This window comes from Dendrobates tinctorius, unplaced genomic scaffold (assembly GCF_039654945.1).
Source record: "Dendrobates tinctorius isolate UK_male_01 unplaced genomic scaffold, ASM3965494v1 ptg000035l, whole genome shotgun sequence".
In the NCBI taxonomy this organism is placed as follows: domain Eukaryota; kingdom Metazoa; phylum Chordata; class Amphibia; order Anura; family Dendrobatidae; genus Dendrobates; species Dendrobates tinctorius.
In genome coordinates this window covers 67524997-67547581 of record NW_027361703.1, presented here as the reverse complement: position 1 = coordinate 67547581, position 22585 = coordinate 67524997, and the positions used below count along the sequence as shown (strand labels likewise).

At 43.1% G+C, this 22585-nt stretch overlaps 1 long non-coding RNA gene across 1 annotated transcript; it reads right to left on the bottom strand.

Moving 5' to 3' along the window:
- Positions 1 to 6917: 6917 nt before the first annotated feature.
- LOC141087843 (uncharacterized) lies at positions 6918 to 15422 on the bottom strand. Its single transcript, XR_012231745.1, has 2 exons — positions 14156 to 15422; positions 6918 to 7216 (listed from the first exon to the last, which is right to left on the bottom strand). It is a non-coding gene; the product is annotated as an uncharacterized lncRNA (long non-coding RNA).
- Between the last annotated feature and the right edge of the window lie 7163 nt (positions 15423 to 22585).

Here is a 22585-nt window from a genome sequence, read left to right as displayed (position 1 = left end):
CTGAGCCTGAATCCGCTTGAACGTGAACCCGTCCTGTGTGAACCAGTACCTGTGATTCTGAACAACATCTGTCTAAACCAGCCTTTCTGTCTGAACCAGTACCTGTGATCCTAAATGTGTCCGGTCTAAATCAGCTGTCCAGTCTGAACCTTCCCCAGTATCCTTTCTGTCAGTATTCCTGTTCCTGTACCACCAGACACACAAACTCTGTACCTGCACTCCTGACCTTTGGGGTCAGTTGCTGCAGTACCAGTGACTGCCCTGGAGAAGGTACCTGGTGGCTACCTGCTGCTCAAGCCTAACCTCACCTAAGAAGCTATTACCGGCATCAGCGTTACCGCCGATAAGAACCTCCACACCGGTGGGTGTCATCTGTGTGACAGCATGGGAAACCCCATTGGAGGCTGGTAAAATGCAAACAAAAACTCAGCAAATCCGCAAACATTTTTATACCTGCGTTTTTGCTGCAGATTTGACTGACTCAATTGAAGTCAATGTGTGGAAAACACATCAAATCAGCACAAAGAACTGACATTCTGCAGAAAAAAATGGACTGCAAATACTCAAAATTTACTGAAGATGTGCACAACACTTCAGGATTGTCATTGAATTAGCTTGCATAAGGATTTCATAGCATTTTTGGCCCATTTCTGCTCGGAAAAAAACGCTGCAAAAATGCATAAAAAACGCACCATGTGCACATAGCCTAGCTCAGAATTGTTATGAGTGACAATGCACTTAATCTTTTGTCTGCCTTAAGGTCAAGTAAAGTAACTCATGCTTTATACATGGCCCACATCCTGAACTTAATTGTGCAACATTTCTTTAAAAAATATATACACTTGAGGAAGATAGTGGCTATGGCTAGGAGAGTGGATCTGTGGGGAGTAGTTGTGCAAAAAAGGGGATAGAGTAGACAGAGAAAGTGAGACAGTAGGGGTTAATTATAATTTATGTAAGGAAAGTAGGGTGATGAGTAGGAGTAATAAATGTGCTAATAATATTAAATGTCTGCTGGCATATGCACGAATGTCTTGCAAACAAAGTGAATGAATTGGAGACTTTAATGTCAGTTACAGATTAAGATGTGGTGAGCATTATGAAAACCTGGCTGTATGAAAGCAATGACTGGATGATAAACGTAGAGGGTTCGATCCAATTTAATATCTGTGCTCAATGACAACATTGGGGGAACTGTGACAATGTAGAGTCAGTATGGGTAACTGTATAGTACATTTGATGGCAATAACAGCTGAAAAGGTAGAGGATGAAATGCTGCAGCAAATCAAAAAGGCAGCAATTAACAATAGGGTACTAATTAAGGGGGATTTTAACTATCCAGACATTAAATGGGACGTAGAATCTTATGGTTGTGCTAAAAGCTGCAAGTTCTCATCAACAATTCAAGAAAATTACCTCTCTCAGCTGGTAGATGAAGCAACCAGGTGAGATAATCTGTTGGATCTGGTCCTGTCAAATAGACCAGATACAATTTCAGATCAGATCTACATGTTCGGGAGCATTTGGGTAGCAGTGACCATAATATGGTAAGTTTGCATGTAATATTCAATAAAACATTTCAATTCAAAGAGGAAATCCAAAACCTTAGAATGTTAGGAAAGCCGATTTCAACAAATGTAGGGAAGAGATTCATTGTGTAGACTGGGATCATGTCAGGGTAACTGGTAATACCGAATTTAAATGGAACATGTTTAAGAATGTAGAAAACTTACAGCCTCTGTTAATAAAATGTCTAACAAAAAAAGAAACCATTATGGATAAATAAGATAGTACAAAGTTTAAAAAAAACAAAGGGCATTCAAAATCTTGAAGGCCGAGAATACAGAAATACAGTAGCAATTCAGGAGTACAAAGATCTCAATAAGAAATATAAAAAAGAAATCAAGCTTATGAAGTTATCTACAGAAAAAAAATCACCATCCACATTAAAATAAATAACAAAATGTTTTATAAATATATTAATGCTGAAAAAAACAGACAGTATAGGCCCCTTAAAAGATAATAATAACAAAATAATTATAGAGGACAAAGAAAAGGCTGAGCTATTAAACAGGCACATTTCATCCGTGTTCACCAATGAATTGACTGTTGCAGGGATCATTCAACAAGACAAAACACAAAGTTCACCACCTGATATAACTAGTAGAACACAAGAAAAAGTACACCAGCGTTTGAGCAAATTAAATATTGACAAATCAGCAGGGCCAGATGGCATTCATCCATGGATATTGAGGGAATTGAGCTCAGTAATTGACAGACCACTGCGTCTCACCTTCTTAGACTCTATTGTAACAAGATTGGTGCCACAAGATTGGAGGACGGCTGATGTTGTGCCGATATTTAAGAAAGGTAAGAATGTAGATACAGGTAACTACCGTTCGGTAAGTCTAACATCATTAGTATGCAAAGTGTTTGAGGGCATTAGAGTAGATGACCTTCAGAAATATTGCAGAGAATAATATAATAAATGACAACCAGCATGGATTCATGAAAGATAAGTTGTGTCTAACCAACATGTTGTGTTTCTATGAGGTGGTAAGTGCAAATATGGATGTTGGTAATGCGCCTGATGTGATTTACCTGGACTTTGCAAAGTCATTTGATACTGTACCTTACAATTAAGCTCCAGAAGCAGGGACTAGGGGAATCTTTATGCAGATGGGTAAGGAACTGGCCAAAAGACAAGAAACAAAGAGTTGTCATAAATGGTACATTCTCCATTTGTGATATAGTCAGCAGTGGGGTACCGCGAGAATATTTACTAGGACCTATTCTTTTTAATCTCTTTATTAATGACTTTGTGTCCGTCTTTGCAGATGACACCAAACTATGTAGGTTATTAACCCCTTCCTGACATCAGACGTACTATCCCGTCCATGGGACCCGGGCCCCTATGCCCATGGACGGGATAGTACGTCTAGCGCGATCAGCGGCGCCCACGTGGTGAGCGCCGCTGATCGCGGCCGGGTGTCAGCTGATTATCACAGCTGACACCCGGCACTATGTGTCAGGGGCGGTCACGGACCGCCCCCGACACGTTAACCCCTTGCACACCGCGATCAAACATGATCGCGGTGTACCGGGAGTTAAAGGGAAGCATCGGCAGGGAGGGGGCTCCCTCCGTGCTTCCCTGAGCCCCCCACGGCAGCGCAATGTGCAACGCTGCTGCGGGGGACTCCTTTCCTCCAGGCCCCCGGATCCAAGATGGCGACGGGGGCCTTCGGGGGCCTGGAGGAAGCTGGCTTCCTCAGTGCCTGCAAAGCGCAGGCATGAGGAAGCCTTGTGCACTGCCTGTGACAGATCGCTGATCTGTCACAGTGATCTGTGATGTGACAGATCAGTGATCTGTCACAGGACAGTGATGTCCCACCTGGGACTATGTAATAAAGTAAAAAAAAATTTAAAAAAGTGTAAAAATAATTTTTAAAAAATCGCCAAATTAGTAAAAAAAAAAAAATATTCCCCAATAAATTCATTTTTTGAAAATAAAGAAAACCCAAAACAATAAAAGTGCACATATTAGGTATCGCCGCGTCCGTAACGACCTGCCCTATAAAACTGTTCCATTAGTTAACCCCTTTAGCGAACCCCTTAAAAAATAAAAATAAAAAACGAAGCAAAAAATAATGATTTATTATCATACCGCCAAACAAAAAGTGTAATAACGCGCGATCAAAAAGACGCATATAAATATCCATGGTACCGCTGAAAACGTCATCTTGTCCCACAAAAAACAAGCTGCCACACAGCATCATCAGCGAAAAAATAAAAAAGTTATAGCTCGCAGAATAAAGCGATGCAAAAATAATTATTTTTTATATAAAATAGTTTTCATTGCATAAAACCGACAAAACATAAAAAAAGACCTAAATGAGGTATCGCTGCAACCGTACTGACCTGAAGAATAAAACCGCTTTATCAATTTTACCGCACGCGGAACGGTGTAAACGCACTCCCCCAAAAGAAATTCATGAAACGCTGGTTTTTGTTCATTCTGCGTCCCAAAAATCGGAATAAAAAGCAATCAAAAAATGTCACATGCCCGAAAATGGTACCAATAAAAACGTCAACTCGTCCCGCAAAAAATAAGACCTCACATGACTCGGTGGGTCAAAATACGGAAAAATTATAGCTCTCAATATGTGGTGATGCAAAAACTATTTTTACAATAAAAAGCGTCTTTTAGCGTGCGACAGCTGCCAAAAATAAAAACCGCCATAAATAGTAAATCAAACCCCCCGTTATCACCCCCTTAGTTAGGGAAAAATAATAAAATTTAAAAAATGTATTTATTTCCATTTTTCCATTAGGGCTAGGATTAGGGTTAGGGTTAGGGTTAGGGCTAGGGTTAGGGCTTGGGTTAGGGCTGAGATTAGGGTTGTGTTGGGGTTCAGGTTGGAGTTAGAATTGGGGGTTTCCACTGTTTGGGCACATCAGGGGCTCTCCAAATGCAACATTGCGTCTGATCTCAATTCCAGCCAATTCTGAGTTGAAAAAGTCATATGGTGCTCCTTCCCTTCCAAGCTCTGCCATGCGCCCAAACAGTGTTTTACCCCCACATGTAGGGTATCAGCCTACTCAGGACAAATTGCAAAACAATTTTTGGGGTCCAATTTCTCCTGTTACCCTTAGGAAAATAAAAAATTGGGGGCAAAAATATCATTTTTGTGCAAAAAAATGATTTTTTTATTTTCACGTTCGAGCGTTATAAACTTCTGTGAAGCACTTGGGGGTTCAAAGTGCTCACCACACATCTAGATAAGTTCCGTGGGGGGTCTAGTGTCCAAAATGGGGTCACCTGTTGGGAGTTTCAATAGTTTAGGTACATCAGGGGCTCTCCAAAGGCAACATGACACCCGCAGACCATTCCATCAAAGTCTGCATTCCAAAACGTCACTACTTCCCTTCCGAGCCCTGACGTGTGTCCATACAGTAGTTTTCTCCCACATATGGGGTGTCAGCGTACTCAGGACAAATTGGACAACAACTTTTGGGGTTCAATTTCTCCTGTTACCCTTGGGAAAATAAAAAAAAATTGGGGACTAATTGATCATGTTTGTGGAAAAAATACGATTTTTTTATTTTCATGCCCTGGCATTATAAACTTCTGTGAAGCCCTTGGGGGTTCAAAGTGCTCACCTCACATCTAGATAAGTTCCTTAGGGGGTCTAGTTTTCAAAATGGGGTCATTTGTGGGGAGTTTCCACTGTTTAGGTACATTAGGGGCTCTCCAAAGGCAACATGACACCCGCAGACCATTCCATCAATGTCTGCATTCCAAAACGTCACTACTTCCCTTCCGATCCCCGACGTGTTCCCATACAGTAGTTTTCTCCCACATATGGGGTATCAGCATACTCAGGACAAATTGGACAACAACTTTTGGGGTCCCATTTCTCCTGTTACCCTTCTGAAAATAAAAAAAATGGTGACTAAATGATCATGTTTGTGGAAAAAAATACGAATTTTTTATTTTCACGCCCGGGCGTTATAAACTTCTGTGAAGCACTGGGGGGTTCAAAGTGCTCACCACACATCTAGATAAGTTCCTTGGGGGGTCTAGTTTCCAAAATGGTGTCATTTGTGGGGGGTTTCCACTGTTTAGGTACATCAGGGGTTTTCCAATCGCGACATGGTGTCCGATCTCAATTCCAGCCAAAAACGTCAAATGGCGCTGTTTGCTCAGGGGTTGGATTTGCCCCCGGTGGCCATTAAGGGTTATTGTACAGTGGTGTCTTTTTCCTAGTTTTGCCCCCCCCGGTGGCCATTAGGGTCATTGCACCTTTGTAGTTTCAGTTAAATTTGCCCCCAGTGGTGGTGAGCATCATTGCACTCTGTTTCTTTAGTTTTGTGCACGTAATTATAAAACAGGTGTGATTGCTCTATAAAAGAGTGTCAGGTGTGGTAATCACGGTTGGTGATAGTCCTCAGTTGCAAGCAAGCCTGGGTGAAGGATGGAGCTGAAGGAGAGTCCCGGGCAGCTCAGTGAGAGTCCTGGAGTGGCAGCTATGGTGTCTGCGAGGAGGGCTGCCATGGCTTGGTGGAGTTGCAGCTATGGTGTCAGCAAGGAGCTCTTGCATGGCTTGGTGGAGTGGCAGCTATGGTGTAGAGCTGCACTCATGATGCTGGACTCGGTTGCTGGAAAGCTGGACTCAAGATGCTGGACTCTTTTGCTGGAAAGCTGGACTCATATGCTGGACTGTTTCTGGACAGCTGCACGCAGGTGGTGGACTCTGTTTGCTCCAAGGCTGCACTATGGTGTTGGATCCGGTCGGAGGAAATGATGCACGCAGGTGGTGGGCTCTGTTGCTGGGAGCGTAAGCAACAGAGCAAAGCTAAGTGGTGTTTCCCTGTTTTGTCTCTTATCCTTATGTGTGTTTTAGTGCAGTGGTGGGATTTGTTTCCGCACCGTCCACTTCACTAGTGAGGGTTTAGGTGCAGGGCGAGTCAGGGTTTTTAGGTTCCTGATCAGCGCCCGGTTCGGAACCGGCCTAGGGAACGTTAGGAGTGTAGAGACACTGACTCAGGGGAGTGCAGGAGGTCTCCACTTCCCCGCTCCCTATCGCAGGGCCACCATTGTTATTGTTACCCAGGTTTTCCCTTTTATTGTTTAAATTCGCCTTACTGGAGGCGGGGTTTCCAGACTTACGTGTATTTCCGAAATTCGCCTGTTGGAGGCGGCGTATCCAGCTGCACGTTTTATTATTTATATTCGCCCAACTGGAGGAGGTGTATCCAGGGTCACGCATGTCATCTAAATCCGCCCTGCTGGAGGCGGTGTGTCCAGCCACGCGTGACCATGACATCTTCATTAAGCAGCTGGCACTCAGCTCGGTTCCATAGAGCAAACGTACTTGGGAAGAGAAAAAAAAAAGAAAAAAACCAGCGAGTAGATCGCAGACTAAAATATAACCTTTAATCCATTAGGTTAAAACATGAATGGCACAGGATTGCCAGGCATGTAGAAAAACACTTCAGAAACAGATGACGCTTTTCGACATAACAGTCTTCATCAAGATCTCGCATCGGTGGGCAATGAAAACTGAGACAGGAAGGCTAGGCACCGATACAGATGTCACACCAGGGGGCTTCCAGAGTTCACAGCTCAGGCAGCAACAGTAAAGGAGATTCAGTCGGACACCATCTTCAGTCTTCTTTTTCCGGGTCAATTTGTGGAAATGGTAGCCCCCAATGACTGCAGAAAAAAAAGATAAAAAATAAATATTACTACAGTAAAAAAAATGGTCATAAAAATAAAGGTTTATATATTAATAATTAGTAAAATTGTGACACATTCCACATAACGTGTTCTGTTAGTGCATATGGATGTAACAGAGTGGGTGGTCCCTTTTCAAGATCCCCCTCTATACAGCAGAGTAGAGATTGCTAAAAATCATGGGCTCTAGCCTATTACATTGATGACATGCCGTTATCTGCTGCAGGAAAAAATGATCAGGTGACACTAAAGGGAACCAGACAGCTAATACAATCTGCTGAACCTTTAAGGTGGGTTTTTCTTGCCATTTTTTGGTGGAAAGTGCAATGCAGAATTTTTATTACTGTTTCTTCCAGTGAAACTTGATAACTCAAGTTGAATACTGTTGGACAAAAGTAATGCAATCTACGGCAAGACAAAGGGTGTCCATTTTATGATTAGAGTTGAGTAAACAGGTTAAGTAAAAGTTGAGTAACTTAAAATAACACTCATATGTACATGGTCATATAAAGTCGTGAGTTCAAAGAATGCGGATGTAAATAGTGTGGAAGTATGAGTAATACTTCTAAAGAAATGACAGTGAAACTGACTTCTTCAAGAGGGCTGTATTTTTCCATGGTGTGTAAACCACCACAAAAACCACCAGAAAAATAACAGTTCAGACAAAATAGTGATGACTGCTCAATATTATATTACAGCATAGTCTGAATGGGGTCCACTTACAAACCAAAGACCAAATAGGTTTTAATTGAGGAGCATCTGCTGATTGTTTCTGACTTCACCAGTTGTCATTGCTTTGGTTCTTTCCACATCAAAACTTTCTAGGTAAATACAGTGTTGATAACTATAAATCAAACAAATATCAGGATATAGTGTAACATTTTAATTGTACTTTTATTAATATCTGCGCTGTACCTGTGAAATAAAACAGCATGAGAAAACACAATAGTAAAAATGTAAAAGACTAGAAACACGCCCAACATCTTGCTCAATGTGAGGCTTTACCTTTTTCAGCTACGGAAGATTTGTTTGTTGGCTTTCTGCTCCAAAGTGTTCCAAGGAAATATCATTGCACTGTAAGTGAACTTTGATCATGTCTCATATCTATTTTTAAAATATAAATTTAAGAATATTACATTTAAGTTTGTGTATTTTTATCCTACTAGTGTCACTGTATGGAAATAAAATCAAGGGATTAGTGAGTCCCTTTGTATACTACCAGGTGGACATCTTTTCATCAGGTCCAGTAATAACTTTGGATCTTTAATACTTGCATAAGCGGTGAAAAATTGTATAGTTTAAAAAGGCACATCTCAAGAAAAATATTACCCACTTGCTATTAAAAACAAAACACATGGTACAAAGATACCAAAGTTACCAGTATACTAGACCCAAAAATGTACAACCCCTCTATGATGAATACTATTACCACTACAGAGTATATAAATATTATATGTCTACTGTACAAAATGCACTGTACAAAGGCTATTATTAAAAATTATTTATTTTACTAACTTATATGCCACTATAAGGAGATGGCCGGTCCCCTCTGTTGCGCCCTCTCCTCCTTCCGTATGACCTCCCGTGCACTTAGTATAAATGTGCTTGTTGTAATGTAATATATGTCCTGTAATTCCTACAGATATGGCCAAAAGTATTGACACCCCTGCAATTTTGTCAGATAATACTCAGTTTCTTCCTGAAAATTATTGCCAACACAAATTCTTTGTTATTATTATCTTCATTTAATTTGTCTTAAATGAAAAAACACAAAGAATTGTCCTAAAGCCAAATTGGATATAATTCCACACCAAACATAAAAAAGAGGGTGGACAAAAGTATTGACACTGTTCGAAAAATCATCTGATGCTTCTCTAAATTGTGTAATTAACAGCACCTGTAACGTACCTGTGACACCTAACAGTTGTTGGCAATAACTAAATCACACTTGCAGCCAGTTGACATGGATTAAAGTTGACTCAACCTCTGTCCTGTGTCCTTGTGTGTACCACATTGAGCACGGAGAAAAGAAAGAAGACCAAAGAACTGTCTGAGGACTTGAGAAACGAAATTGTGAGAAAGCATGAGCAATCTCAAGGCTACAAGTCCATCTCCAAAGACCTGAATGTTCCTGTGTCTACCGTGCGCAGTGTCATCCACAAGTTTAAAGAACATGGCACTGTGGCTAATCTCCCTAGATGTGGACGGAAAAGAAAAATTGACAAGAGATTTCAACACAAGATTGTGCGGATGTAGGATAAAAAACCTCGACTAACATCCAAACAAGTTCAAGCTGCCCTGCAGTCCGAGGGTACAACAGTGTCAACCTGTACTATCCATCGGCGTCTGAATGAAAAGGGACTGTATGGTAGGAGACCCAGGAAGACCCCACTTCTTACCCCGAGACATAAAAAAGCCAGGCTGGAGTTTGCCAAAACTTACCTGAAAAAGCCTAAAACGTTTTGGAAGAATGTTCTCTGGTCAGATGAGACAAAAGTAGAGCTTTTTGGGCAAAGGCATCAACATAGAGTTTACAGGAGAAAAAAGAGGCATTCAAAGAAAAAAACACGGTCACTAGAGTCAAACATGGCGGAGGTTCCCTGATGTTTTGGGGTTGCTTTGCTGCCTCTGGCACTGGACTGCTTGACCGTGTGCATGGCATTATGAAGTCTGAAGACTACCAACAAATTTTGCAGCATAATGTGGGGCCCAGTGTGAGAAAGCTGGGTCTCCCTCAGAGGTCATGGGTCTTCCAGCAGGACAATGACCCAAAACACACTTCAAAAAGCACTAGAAAATGGTTTGAGAGAAAGCACTGGAGACTTCTAAGGTGGCCAGCAATGAGTCCAGACCTGAATCCCATAGAACACCTGTGGAGAGATCTAAAAATGGCAGTTTGGAGAAGGCACCCTTCTAGTATCAGGGACCTGGAGCAGTTTGCCAAAGAAGAATGGTCTAAAATTCCAGCAGAGCATTGTAAGAAACTCATTGATGGTTACCGGAAGTGGTTGGTCGCAGCTATTTTGGCTAAAGGTTGTGCAACCAAGTATTAGGCTGAGGGTGCCAATACTTTTGTCTGGTCAATTTTTGGAGTTTTGTGTGAAATGATCAATGTTTTGCTTTTTGCTTCATTCTCTTTTGTGTTTTTTCATTTAAGACAAATTAAATGAAGATAATAATACCAAAGAATTTGTGATTGCAATCATTTTCAGGAAGAAACTGAGTATTATCTGACAAAATTGCAGGGGTGTCAATACTTTTGGCCACAACTGTATGTATTGAGTGTTGTTCCCTTTAAATGTTACTGTGTCCCTTGTATTTGCTGCTGCCTGTCTAGTTAGGGACAGCAATAGTTAAGAATGTGGGCTGGGCTAGCAGCCATAAGGTGGAAGGAAGCTGTAGATTCCTTAGTTCTGTCGGATAGTTGGCCAGGGCAGAGGGATTTTGCAAGAGGGGCACTGCCAGACCACCTGGATGGGAGAAGTTTGCTGCCCCTGATAAAGACTGAACAGAGGAAGGGACAAGGATCCAGAGTAGACTGAGAGGACTCAAAAGGGGTCCCAATTACCAAGGACTAACGACAAAGGATTGAAGAACCGCAACATGGGCCCCAGGACTCTGGAAGGGACAGCGCTTCTGTAGGGTTAATCCCGGTGCATGGACTACTGCAGAACTTCAGGCCTCTGCAACTGCTGTGGGTGCAGAGGTCAGGGAGATATCAGAGATCCAGTGTTGTACTCTTCTACTTCCATTCTACCCTTATTCATTACTTCCATTCCATCCTTGTACATCCCCTCTATTCCATCCCTGTATATTAAAGTTATTCCCAGTTGGACAACTGTTGCCTCCTGACCCTGCTTCGCCTTGACTACTGTGCAGGGTAAGGAAACAAGGTAACTCTGTTTGGGGAGAAACAAACCAGCATGGTATGTACAAGGGGACAGGGGGTGGTGCTCGCTGACTATCTGCTCCGTGGACTCTGTCGATATACAGTGCCTTTAATTACTTGGCTACAAATACCCCCTCATTCCCCCTTGGTTATACTTGGCGTAGTCGGCAGGATGAACCCCCACAGCCTTACAACCTTGGGACTGATGGATGGAATATATAAAACTTGTGATTGTGGATTGTTGTCTGCCATAGGAGAAGTAAAGGTGGCAGCTGACTGTGACTGTGAATCTGGACTATGTGATGTGCTGCCTGAGCTGAAATAGATGGAGCTGTTGACTGACAGTGATTCTGAATTTTATGACTGCGAATTTGGGACTTATGCTTTATTGCCTGCTGTTACAGTATTGCAGGCGGATGATAGAGACTTTGAGCAGTGGACCGCCGCAAAAGTAAAAATGGAGAATGTTGCTGATTTATAAATGGCGCCTACCGCTATAGAGAAGATGGCGGTCTTTGCAATGGGGAAATTGCCACCTTTTGGGGGCGTGATGCAGAGCATTTGGCGCCAGAAGAAAATTGGCAGCTCCCCGTTGTGATAGAAGCTTGCCCTAACTGGGTGCATGTGAAGACAGAGCTTCCACCCCCATAGTTGAACTTAGAGAAACGGATGGAGCCACAGGAAGTGATCCCACCCACAAATGGGTGGGACCCAGGAAAGACAGACTACCTGGCATTGGACAAGGCGTCATTATCTGCTCATGGAAAGAGACACATGTCATACCACAGTGGTATGGGCGGCCAAGACTGAAGACAATCCAAGGTCCGGGTGGAGGAGGGCCTGCAGTACGAGGCCTGGTGGACAGAAGGTTTAGAGAAGTGGCCTTCATCCTGACTACTGTCTTTGCTACATGTGGAGGCCGAAGACTATGGGGAGGAAGGACCAGCAGTGCTCTGATGGAAGCTCGCAGGTGAACAGGAGATGCTGGATGCGGTCCTGCAAGGCATCCTGTTGGCCGCAATTGCTGGACCCGGCGGCCGCGCTAGTCAGCTAACATCGGGCGTGGCGGTGAGTAAAAACCTCCATTGGACTGTCCTGTCGTCTTGTCGGCCACTTACTTGCTTCTCGTTGACCTACCATCCTCGCCAGAGCTGTCCCGTCGGTCCTCGTCATCGGCTTCGGTAGCACATGCCCCGGCGCTTCCTTGGGCCGCACCCGCTCCAGCCGACACGCGTGGTGAAGGTGTAAAAGAGCCCCGCGCAGCTGCAGAAGAGCCCAATGTGCCATCGGAAGCCAAGTCGAAACAAAGTGATCCGGGAGAAAAGGGAGTGGGAGCGTTGCATCCGCGAGGAACTACAGCGTCCGGGCGGAGGAACAGCAGCAGGCCGGATGACCCGCGGCCTCGTCAAGTACCTTGATCTGCATGGGGGCTACGGCTTCCTGCAGGAGTTAAACACTGGGGCCAAGGTCTATTTGAATCCCAGGTAGCTCATGTTCCGCGGTCCTCTACGGCAGGGGGACTGTGGATTTCATCAAAGAACAAGGGCACAGAGGGATTAATGCTGCTGCCGTAAGGATGTCCTCTGACTTGGAAACCAGTCCACCGCAGGGGACTCCGCAGGTGGAACAGCCGGCTGCTGCGGCTGCCGTTGTCCCGGCTGCATAGGAACAAGCAGTGCCTCGGAGCAGTGAGGCAGCCGCAGAGGTGTTTACAGAGCCAGAGGCTCAAGGAGCTGCAGGACAACCACTGGAGGGAGTGCGGAGCCAGAAGAATAGTGGGGACTCTTCCTCCTCCAGTTGGTCCTCATCCAATGTGTATGTGGTAGTACAGGGTCCTCATGTGGCCCATTATGCAACTCAGAGGCTGTCTACAGACTAAGCGGCCTCTTTAAGAAAAAACTTGTTGGTGCCCGTTGCACTATATGGAGCAATACTCAGACTGTTCTGCATCCCCGAGAGGGCAGTCGGCCCTGCATGACGCATAGAGACAATGGCGTCTGGTGTGGCCCCATGTGGATGGTCATGATTGCTTGTTTTTCCCTCCTCCCAGTTTTGATTGCACAAATAACAAAACAACAAGTATTGGTATTAACTAGCCTTTGAGTGGAAATTACAACCACCCACCTAACCGAGAGTTAACTCTTAATAACTGTTCTATCAAAGAGTTCTACTTTTATTTTTTCCCCTTTTTTTCTCATTAAGTGTAAAATGCAGCATTGATGCAGTAATTGATGCAAAAGGAGCCCTGACCAAGTATTGAGTGCATTTACTGAACATACATTTCAGTAGGACAACATTTCAGATTTTAAAATCATTTTCCAAGCTGGTGTTATAAAGTATTCTAATTTACCGAGATAATGACTTTTGGGTTTTCATTGACTGTAAGCCATAATCATCAACATTAACAGAAATAAACGCTTGAAATCAATCACTCTGTTTGTAATGACTCTATATAATATAGGAGTTTCACTTTTTGTATTGAAGAGCTGAAATAAATTAACTTTTTAATGATATTCTAATTTTGTGAGAAGCACCTGTCTATAATGAGAGCAAAGAAAATACCCTTGAAATACATAGTAGTTGATTCATGCTGTGCCAGTGCACATTAGACCCCAGAATTGTAAACAGTAGGATGACTCAAAAAACTGAGAGAAAAAAGAGGACCCTGAGTCCAGAGCTACAAACAAAGTGAAAAACTTTATTGAGGCAACAATAGGGAACAGGACAATAGATGAAGGAGTTAAAAATGTATAGTACACAAACAAGTGTTAAGAGATAGCCAGATGCAAACAAAAATCCTGTGCAGCAATAACAAATGACTACAATGGGTGAATAGAGTAGCTGGCATTGTGCACTAAACACAGGGCAAAACACATATGTGCAAAGAGTAAAAAAGAGTCACTCTAATACATGATAACAGTCATAATGAGAGGAGTGTTGTAACACTCCCAGTAATACAAAGAGATCAATCAAAGAGAGACAATATTGCACATTTGCCCAGTTGAGAGATTATAGAGGTCAAAACATACCCTTTAGACAGTGTCAGGAAAGTGCTGGCATCCAGGAGAAACCCCAATGCGCATTTCGCGGTAAAACCGCTTCCTCAGGGGGGCGTGACTTAACAGATTACACTGCCCAGTCAAATACCTGGTTGTCCAAGGTCACATGGGTGTAGGGAGCCAACCGCAGCCAAATTGGCTGCATCTGCGCTGTGGAACAGAGGCCATACCTCCACCCCCACTGATCCAGCAGGTAGTGACACTGCAGTGGGGACGGCTGGTACCTAGCACGTCTCCCAAACAACAGGGCACGCCTGAGTGAAGCAGGGAAGGGGGGGAAGGGAGGGAGTCACAGACCAGAGCGCTAGGTAAAAGGCAAGGAGAAATACTCCTTGAATAAAAATGCGGGGACAATGGTAGGAAGGAATCTTGCTGATAGTAAATAATAATAGAAGCTAATTCACAAACAGCTAGGTCAGACATACCATTAGGAGAAAAAGGGGGAGACAACCAATATACTAATATGACATATCAGAGGCAATGCATTATAAATCATACATCATATATGTAATCTAGCTGATGTTGCATATATAACTACAAACTTCAAGGAACACTCACACCCCACATGTACAGTATGTATAAATGCATTCATGAAAAAATATATAAACAAAATAACAAAAAATATTTTAAATAGTTATATTTCAAGTATGATACAGCCAAAGGATAAGTGTGTCTCTTGAAGTTCCATCTTCTTCTTGGCTGCTGTGCAAAACCTAGATATTTCTCCAGAAAAGGATTCCGTGACAGCTGGACAATGAGGAAACAAAACTCCAAATAGCAAAGTTCACAGGTAAATGACTAAGGGCAAGAAAAATAGAAAGAAAACATTAAAATCATATAATATGTACAATAAAAACAAGGAATGGATATAAAAAGGTGGAATTTTTTTTGGGGAAAAAAATGCAGAGAAGCAGGAAAAAGGGAAAAAAGGCCAAAAAGAATCTCATAAGAAAGACGCAAAGCCCTGGGACTCATTGAGTCCCTGCGGGGTCATAGTACCAAGGATGGTTATCCATCTACACTCATTCTGGGCAAGGAGGCATCTGATGTTGCCACCCCTGATCCCAGTCTGAATGTGCTGGATACCTCTCACCATGAAAGTTTTTGGATTACAGTCATGATGGGATTTATAGTGTCTCGGAATCGTTTTTAATTGGGATATATCCTGTACATCTGCCGCCGCCATAATGTCACGGACATGTTCTCTAATTCGCACCTTTAACTGGCGAGACGTCAAGCCAATATATATTTTTGGACATCCACAGGTGGCATAGTAAACCACCTGGGTAGTATTACATGTAATATACTGGCGAATAGAAAAAATGCGTGTTCCGTCCGCTGACTGAAAAGAGTATGTCCGCAGGACATTCCTACAGGCGATACAGTGTCCACAGGGAAAACACCCCTGTGGCGGTCCACGAGAATCAAAGAAGTTCTTTCTTTGGGGAACATAGTGGGAATGTGCTAGTATGTCCCCCAGATTGGGACTCCTCCGATATGTCATCACTGGGCGCCTTGACACAGATCCTTTCAAACTGGGTTCAGATTGTAGAATATCCCAGTGTTTCTCGAGACATTGTCTCATCGTGTCCCACTCACCATTAAAAGTTGAAACAAATCTTACTGTGTCACACGATTCTTTTTTCTTTGATGAAGGTTTTAAAAGAGTAGACCGTGCTGATTTTTTCGCTCTGTTATAACCCCTTTTTATACTCCGATGGCTGTAACCCCTTACGAGGAATCTTTCTTTGAGATCCTCAGCCTGCCGTTCAAAACTAATATCAGAAGAGCAGATGCGCCGCATGCGCAGAAATTGTCCAATTGGGATGGCCCTTATTGTGGAATAAGGATGACAAGACCGTACATGTAGCAGTGAATTAACGGAGGTGGGTTTCCTATAGACATCTGTCTGCAAGTGTAAGTGGGAGTCCACAACAATTTTGATGTCAAGGAAGTCCACCTCCGCTTGGCTGCAATTATAAGTAATTTTGATGTTGAACCTATTCGAATTCAACTCATCCATGAAACATTGGAGTTGATGTTGTGACCCCTGCCAGATGATGAACACATCATCTATATAGCGAAGCCAGCACTGCACATTGTCCGCGGCCTGAGCGCCCTCCCCCCGAAAATCTCCCTCTCCCAGAAGCCCAGGAATAGACCCGCGAAAGAAGGCGCACAGGCCGCGCCCATGGCAGTGCCGTATCGCTGAAGATAAAATGTTTCTTTAAAAATAAAAAAATGATGGGTCAGAATATACTCCAACAGCTCCAAAATCAAATCACACAAAGGGCCATCCCAATTGCTGCCCCTCAAGAAAAAACAACAGGCTTTGAGACCATCATGGTGACGTATGCACGTGTATAGAGACTCTATATCGGCTGTAACAAGTAGCATATCTGGTTCAAGAAACATCCCATCAATCCTAGCCAGGACGTCCATCGTGTCACGGGCAAAGGAGGGCAGTGCTTCTACCAAAGGTTTGAGGTAATAATCAATAAATTTGCAAACTGGTTCACACAGCCCTCCAATCCCCGACACGATTGGGCGTCCTGGTGGATCTAAGGGATTTTTATGAATTTTGGGTAAGAAGTAGATGGTGGGGATTTTCGGAAATTTTGTCAGTAACCCATCATAAACTTTTTTAGGGATAATGCCCTTATCCAACGCCACAGAGAGGATTTCTGCCAGGTCAGCCGAGAAGTCTTTCACAGGATTATGATCTAGTCTAGAGTAGGTTCTCCCATCCCTCAGCTGTCTAAAGGCCTCCTTTTCATACATGGCACTAGGCCATATTACTACGTTCCCCCCCTTGTCCGCTGATTTAATCACTATGTCTTGATAAGACCGTAATTCATTCAAAGCTATACGTTGTTTAGCAGTCAAGTTGTCAGATCTCCGCCTAGTGGAGATCTTTTTAAAATCTTCGACAACTAACCTAGTGAATATATCCACTGATGGACAAAGGGACACGGGGGGGAACCTAGTGGAGCGGGGCAAGACAGATGAAGGAAAATTACCTGTGGGACCAACCTCCTGTTCCCTTAGTAAATCCTCCAAAACTGCCAATGCTTCTTCCTCCATTTGGCTGTTGGTGACGGGCTCCTGCCTTTCCCCACCATACAGCTTCTTGCAAACCAATTTCCGTGAGAATAAATAAAGATCCTTTATGGCTGTTAAGAGATCAAATTGATTAGGGGGTGAAAAAGTGAAACCTTTTGATAGCACCTCAATCTGAGCTGGGGTGATTGTGGGTGGAGAGATTGATTACCTGAGGGATCTGATTCTTAACCTTTTCTGTTTTTTTGGAAGATGCAATGCCCTTAGGCTTATTAATTTGGGCATCCCGATTAACCCCGAGACGTGCCTCCACAGACTTTGAAGTTGATCTTACAGATCCATCACTTGAAACAACCGAAGTAGAGGATGTAGATCTCTTTCGAGAGTAATTTCTAGGTCTTTTGGATTTACGATTCCCTCGATAGACGGAGTCGGATTGATAATCACTCATATCTCTCTGGAACTTCTGGATTTTTGCTTCACAAATCTCTTTTTCCCATTTTAAAAATTCTGTATCCAGCTCTCGGTTGAGAGCCGTCAATTCATCTCCTGTCATATCCTTTTTAAGTGAATTTTGTAAGTCCTCGATTTCACTATCGAGGGTTGCAATGGTTTTCTTATTTAATTGGATCAATAACTCCATAAAACCATTAGAGCAACCACTAGCTAAATCCTCCCACTTCTGTCGTATATCAATATCTTCAACCAAAAAAGAGGGAAAAACTTGAACCCGTAGGCCACGTGGAATCAAGCCCTTCTCAATGTATTTGTTCAGGAAGGCACAGTTCCACCAAACCTTGGTGCGTCTATTCAAAAGAGATTTTAACCTCCTGCCTGCCTCTCGGACATCCCTACCACCACCTGCCACATTTGCTCCTGTATTCTCTGTAAAAACTTCATCAATATGAGATAGCCATGCCTGCTCCCGTGCCTTATAGTCCATATGGGGCTTTGAACGGGTTGCTGTGAAAAACACAGAAACAATTAGAGCAAAGAAAATACCCTTGAAATACATAGTAGTTGATTCATGCTGTGCCAGTGCACATTAGACCCCAGAATTGTAAACAGTAGGACGACTCAAAAAACTGAGAGAAAAAAGAGGACCCTGAGCCCAGAGCTACAAACAAAGTGAAAAACTTTATTGAGGCAACAATAGGGAACAGGACAATAGATGAAGGAGTTAAAAATGTATAGTACACAAACAAGTGTTAAGAGATAGCCAGATGCAAACAAAAATCCTGTGCAGCAATAACAAATGACTAAAATGGGTGAATAGAGTAGCTGGCATTGTGCACTAAACACAGGGCAAAACACATATGTGCAAAGAGTAAAAAAGAGTCACTCTAATACATGATAACAGTCATAATGAGAGGAGTGTTGTAACACTCCCAGTAATACAAAGAGATCAATCAAAGAGAGACAATATTGCACATTTGCCCAGTTGAGAGATTATAGAGGTCAAAACATACCCTTTAGACAGTGTCAGGAAAGTGCTGGCATCCAGGAGAAACCCCAATGCGCATTTCCCGGTAAAACCGCTTCCTCAGGGGGGCGTGACTTAACAGATTACACTGCCCAGTCAAATACCTGGTTGTCCAAGGTCACATGGGTGTAGGGAGCCAACCGCAGCCAAATTGGCTGCATCTGCGCTGTGGAACAGAGGCCATACCTCCACCCCCACTGATCCAGCAGGTAGTGACACTGCAGTGGGGACGGCTGGTACCTAGCACGTCTCCCAAACAGGGCACGCCTGAGTGAAGCAGGGAAGGGGGGAAGGGAGGGAGTCACAGACCAGAGCGCTAGGTAAAAGGCAAGGAGAAATACTCCTTGAATAAAAATGCGGGGACAATGGGAGGAAGGAATCTTGCTGATAGTAAATAATAATAGAAGCTAATTCACAAACAGCTAGGTCAGACATACCATTAGGAGAAAAAGGGGGAGACAACCAATATACTAATATGACATATCAGAGGCAATGCATTATAAATCATACATCATATATGTAATCTAGCTGATGTTGCATATATAACTACAAACTTCAAGGAACACTCACACCCCACATGTACAGTATGTATAAATGCATTCATGAAAAAATATATAAACAAAATAACAAAAAATATTTTAAATAGTTATATTTCAAGTATGATACAGCCAAAGGATAAGTGTGTCTCTTGAAGTTCCATCTTCTTCTTGGCTGCTGTGCAAAACCTAGATATTTCTCCAGAAAAGGATTCCGTGACAGCTGGACAATGAGGAAACAAAACTCCAAATAGCAAAGTTCACAGGTAAATGACTAAGGGCAAGAAAAATAGAAAGAAAACATTAAAATCATATAATATGTACAATAAAAACAAGGAATGGATATAAAAAGGTGGAATTTTTTTTGGGGAAAAAAATGCAGAGAAGCAGGAAAAAGGGAAAAAAGGCCAAAAAGAATCTCATAAGAAAGACGCAAAGCCCTGGAACTCATTGAGTCCCTGCGGGGTCATAGTACCAAGGATGGTTATCCATCTACACTCATTCTGGGCAAGGAGGCATCTGATGTTGCCACCCCTGATCCCAGTCTGAATGTGCTGGATACCTCTCACCATGAAAGTTTTTGGATTACAGTCATGATGGGATTTATAGTGTCTCGGAATCGTTTTTAATTGGGATATATCCTGTACATCTGCCGCCGCCATAATGTCACGGACATGTTCTCTAATTCGCACCTTTAACTGGCGAGACGTCAAGCCAATATATATTTTTGGACATCCAAAGGTGGCATAGTAAACCACCTGGGTAGTATTACATGTAATATACTGGCGAATAGAGAAAATGCGTGTTCCGTCCGCTGACTGAAAAGAGGATGTCCGCAGGACATTCCTACAGGCGATACAGTGTCCACAGGGAAAACACCCCTGTGGCGGTCCACGAGAATCAAAGAAGTTCTTTCTTTGGGGAACATAGTGGGAATGTGCTAGTATATCCCCCAGATTGGGACTCCTCCGATATGTCATCACTGGGCGCCTTGACACAGATCCTTTCAAACTGGGTTCAGATTATAGAATATCCCAGTGTTTCTCGAGACATTGTCTCATCGTGTCCCACTCACCATTAAAAGCTGAAACAAATCTTACTGTGTCACACGATTCTTTTTTCTTTGATGAAGGTTTTAAAAGAGTAGACCGTGCTGATTTTTTCGCTCTGTTATAACCCCTTTTTATACTCCGATGGCTGTAACCCCTTACGAGGAATCTTTCTTTGAGATCCTCAGCCTGCCGTTCAAAACTAATATCAGAAGAGCAGATGCGCCGCATGCGCAGAAATTGTCCAATTGGGATGGCCCTTATTGTGGAATAAGGATGACAAGACCGTGCATGTAGCAGTGAATTAACGGAGGTGGGCTTCCTATAGACATCTGTCTGCAAGTGTAAGTGGGAGTCCACAACAATTTTGATGTCAAGGAAGTCCACCTCCGCTTGGCTGCAATTATAAGTAATTTTGATGTTGAACCTATTCGAATTCAACTCATCCATGAAACATTGGAGTTGATGTTGTGACCCCTGCCAGATGATGAACACATCATCTATATAGCAAAGCCAGCACTGCACATTGTCCGTGGCCTGAGCGCCCTCCCCCCCAAAAATCTCCCTCTCCCAGAAGCCCAGGAATAGACCCGCGAAAGAAGGCGCACAGGCCGCGCCCATGGCAGTGCCGCATCGCTGAAGATAAAATGTTTCTTTAAAAATACAAAAATTATGGGTCAGAATATACTCCAACAGCTCCAAAATCAAATCACACAAAGGGCCATCCCAATTGCTGCCCCTCAAGAAAAAACGACAGGCTTCGAGACCATCATGGTGACGTATGCACGTGTATAGAGACTCTATATCGGCTGTAACAAGTAGCATATCTGGTTCAAGAAACATCCCATCAATCCTAGCCAGGACGTCCATCGTGTCACGGGCAAAGGAGGGCAGTGCTTCTACCAAAGGTTTGAGGTAATAGTCAATACATTTGCAAACTGGTTCACACAGCCCTCCAATCCCCGACACGATTGGGCGTCCTGGTGGATCTAAGGGATTTTTATGAATTTTGGGTAAGAAGTAGATGGTGGGGATTTTCGGAAATTTTGTCAGTAACCCATCATAAACTTTTTTAGGGATAATGCCCTTATCCAACGCCACAGAGAGGATTTCTGCCAGGTCAGCTGAGAAGTCTTTCACAGGATTATGATCTAGTCTAGAGTAGGTTCTCCCATCCCTCAGCTGTCTAAAGGCCTCCTTTTCATACATGGCACTAGGCCATATTACTATGTTCCCCCCCTTGTCCGCTGATTTAATCACTATGTCTTGATAAGACCGTAATTCATTCAAAGCTATACGTTGTTTAGCAGTCAAGTTGTCAGATCTCCGCCTAGTGGAGATCTTTTTAAAATCTTCGACAACTAACCTAGTGAATATATCCACTGATGGACAAAGGGACAAGGGGGGGAACCTAGTGGAGCGGGGCAAGACAGATGAAGGAAAATTACCTGTGGGACCAACCTCCTGTTCCCTTAGTAAATCCTCCAAAACTGCCAATGCTTCATCCTCCATTTGGCTGTTGGTGACGGGCTCCTGCCTTTCCCCACCATACAGCTTCTTGCAAACCAATTTCCGTGAGAATAAATAAAGATCCTTTATGGCTGTAAAGAGATCAAATTGATTAGTGGGTGAAAAAGTGAAACCTTTTGATAGCACCTCAATCTGAGCTGGGGTGAGATTGTGGGTGGAGAGATTGATTACCTGAGGGATCTGATTCTTAACCTTTTCTGTTTTTTTGGAAGACGCAATGCCCTTAGGCTTATTAATTTGGGCATCCCGATTAACCCCAAGACGTGCCTCCACAGACTTGGAAGTTGATCTTACAGATCCATCACTTGAAACAACCGAAGTAGTTGATGTAGATCTCTTTCGGGAGTAATTTCTAGGTCTTTTGGATTTACGATTCCATCGATAGACGGAGTCGGATTGATAATCACTCATATCTCTCTGGAACTTCTGGATTTTTGCTTCACAAATCTCTTTTTCCCATTTTAAAAATTCTGTATCCAGCTCTCGGTTGAGGGCCGTCAATTCATCTCCTGTCATATCCTTTTTAAGTGAATTTTGTAAGTCCTCGATTTCACTATCGAGGGTTGCAATGGTATTCTTATTTAATTGGATCAATAACTGCATAAAACCATTAGAGCAACCACTAGCTAAATCCTCCCACTTCTGTCGTATATCAATATCTTCAACCAAAAAAGAGGGAAAAACTTGAACCCGTAGGCCACGTGGAATCAAGCCCTTCTCAATGTATTTGTTCAGGAAGGCA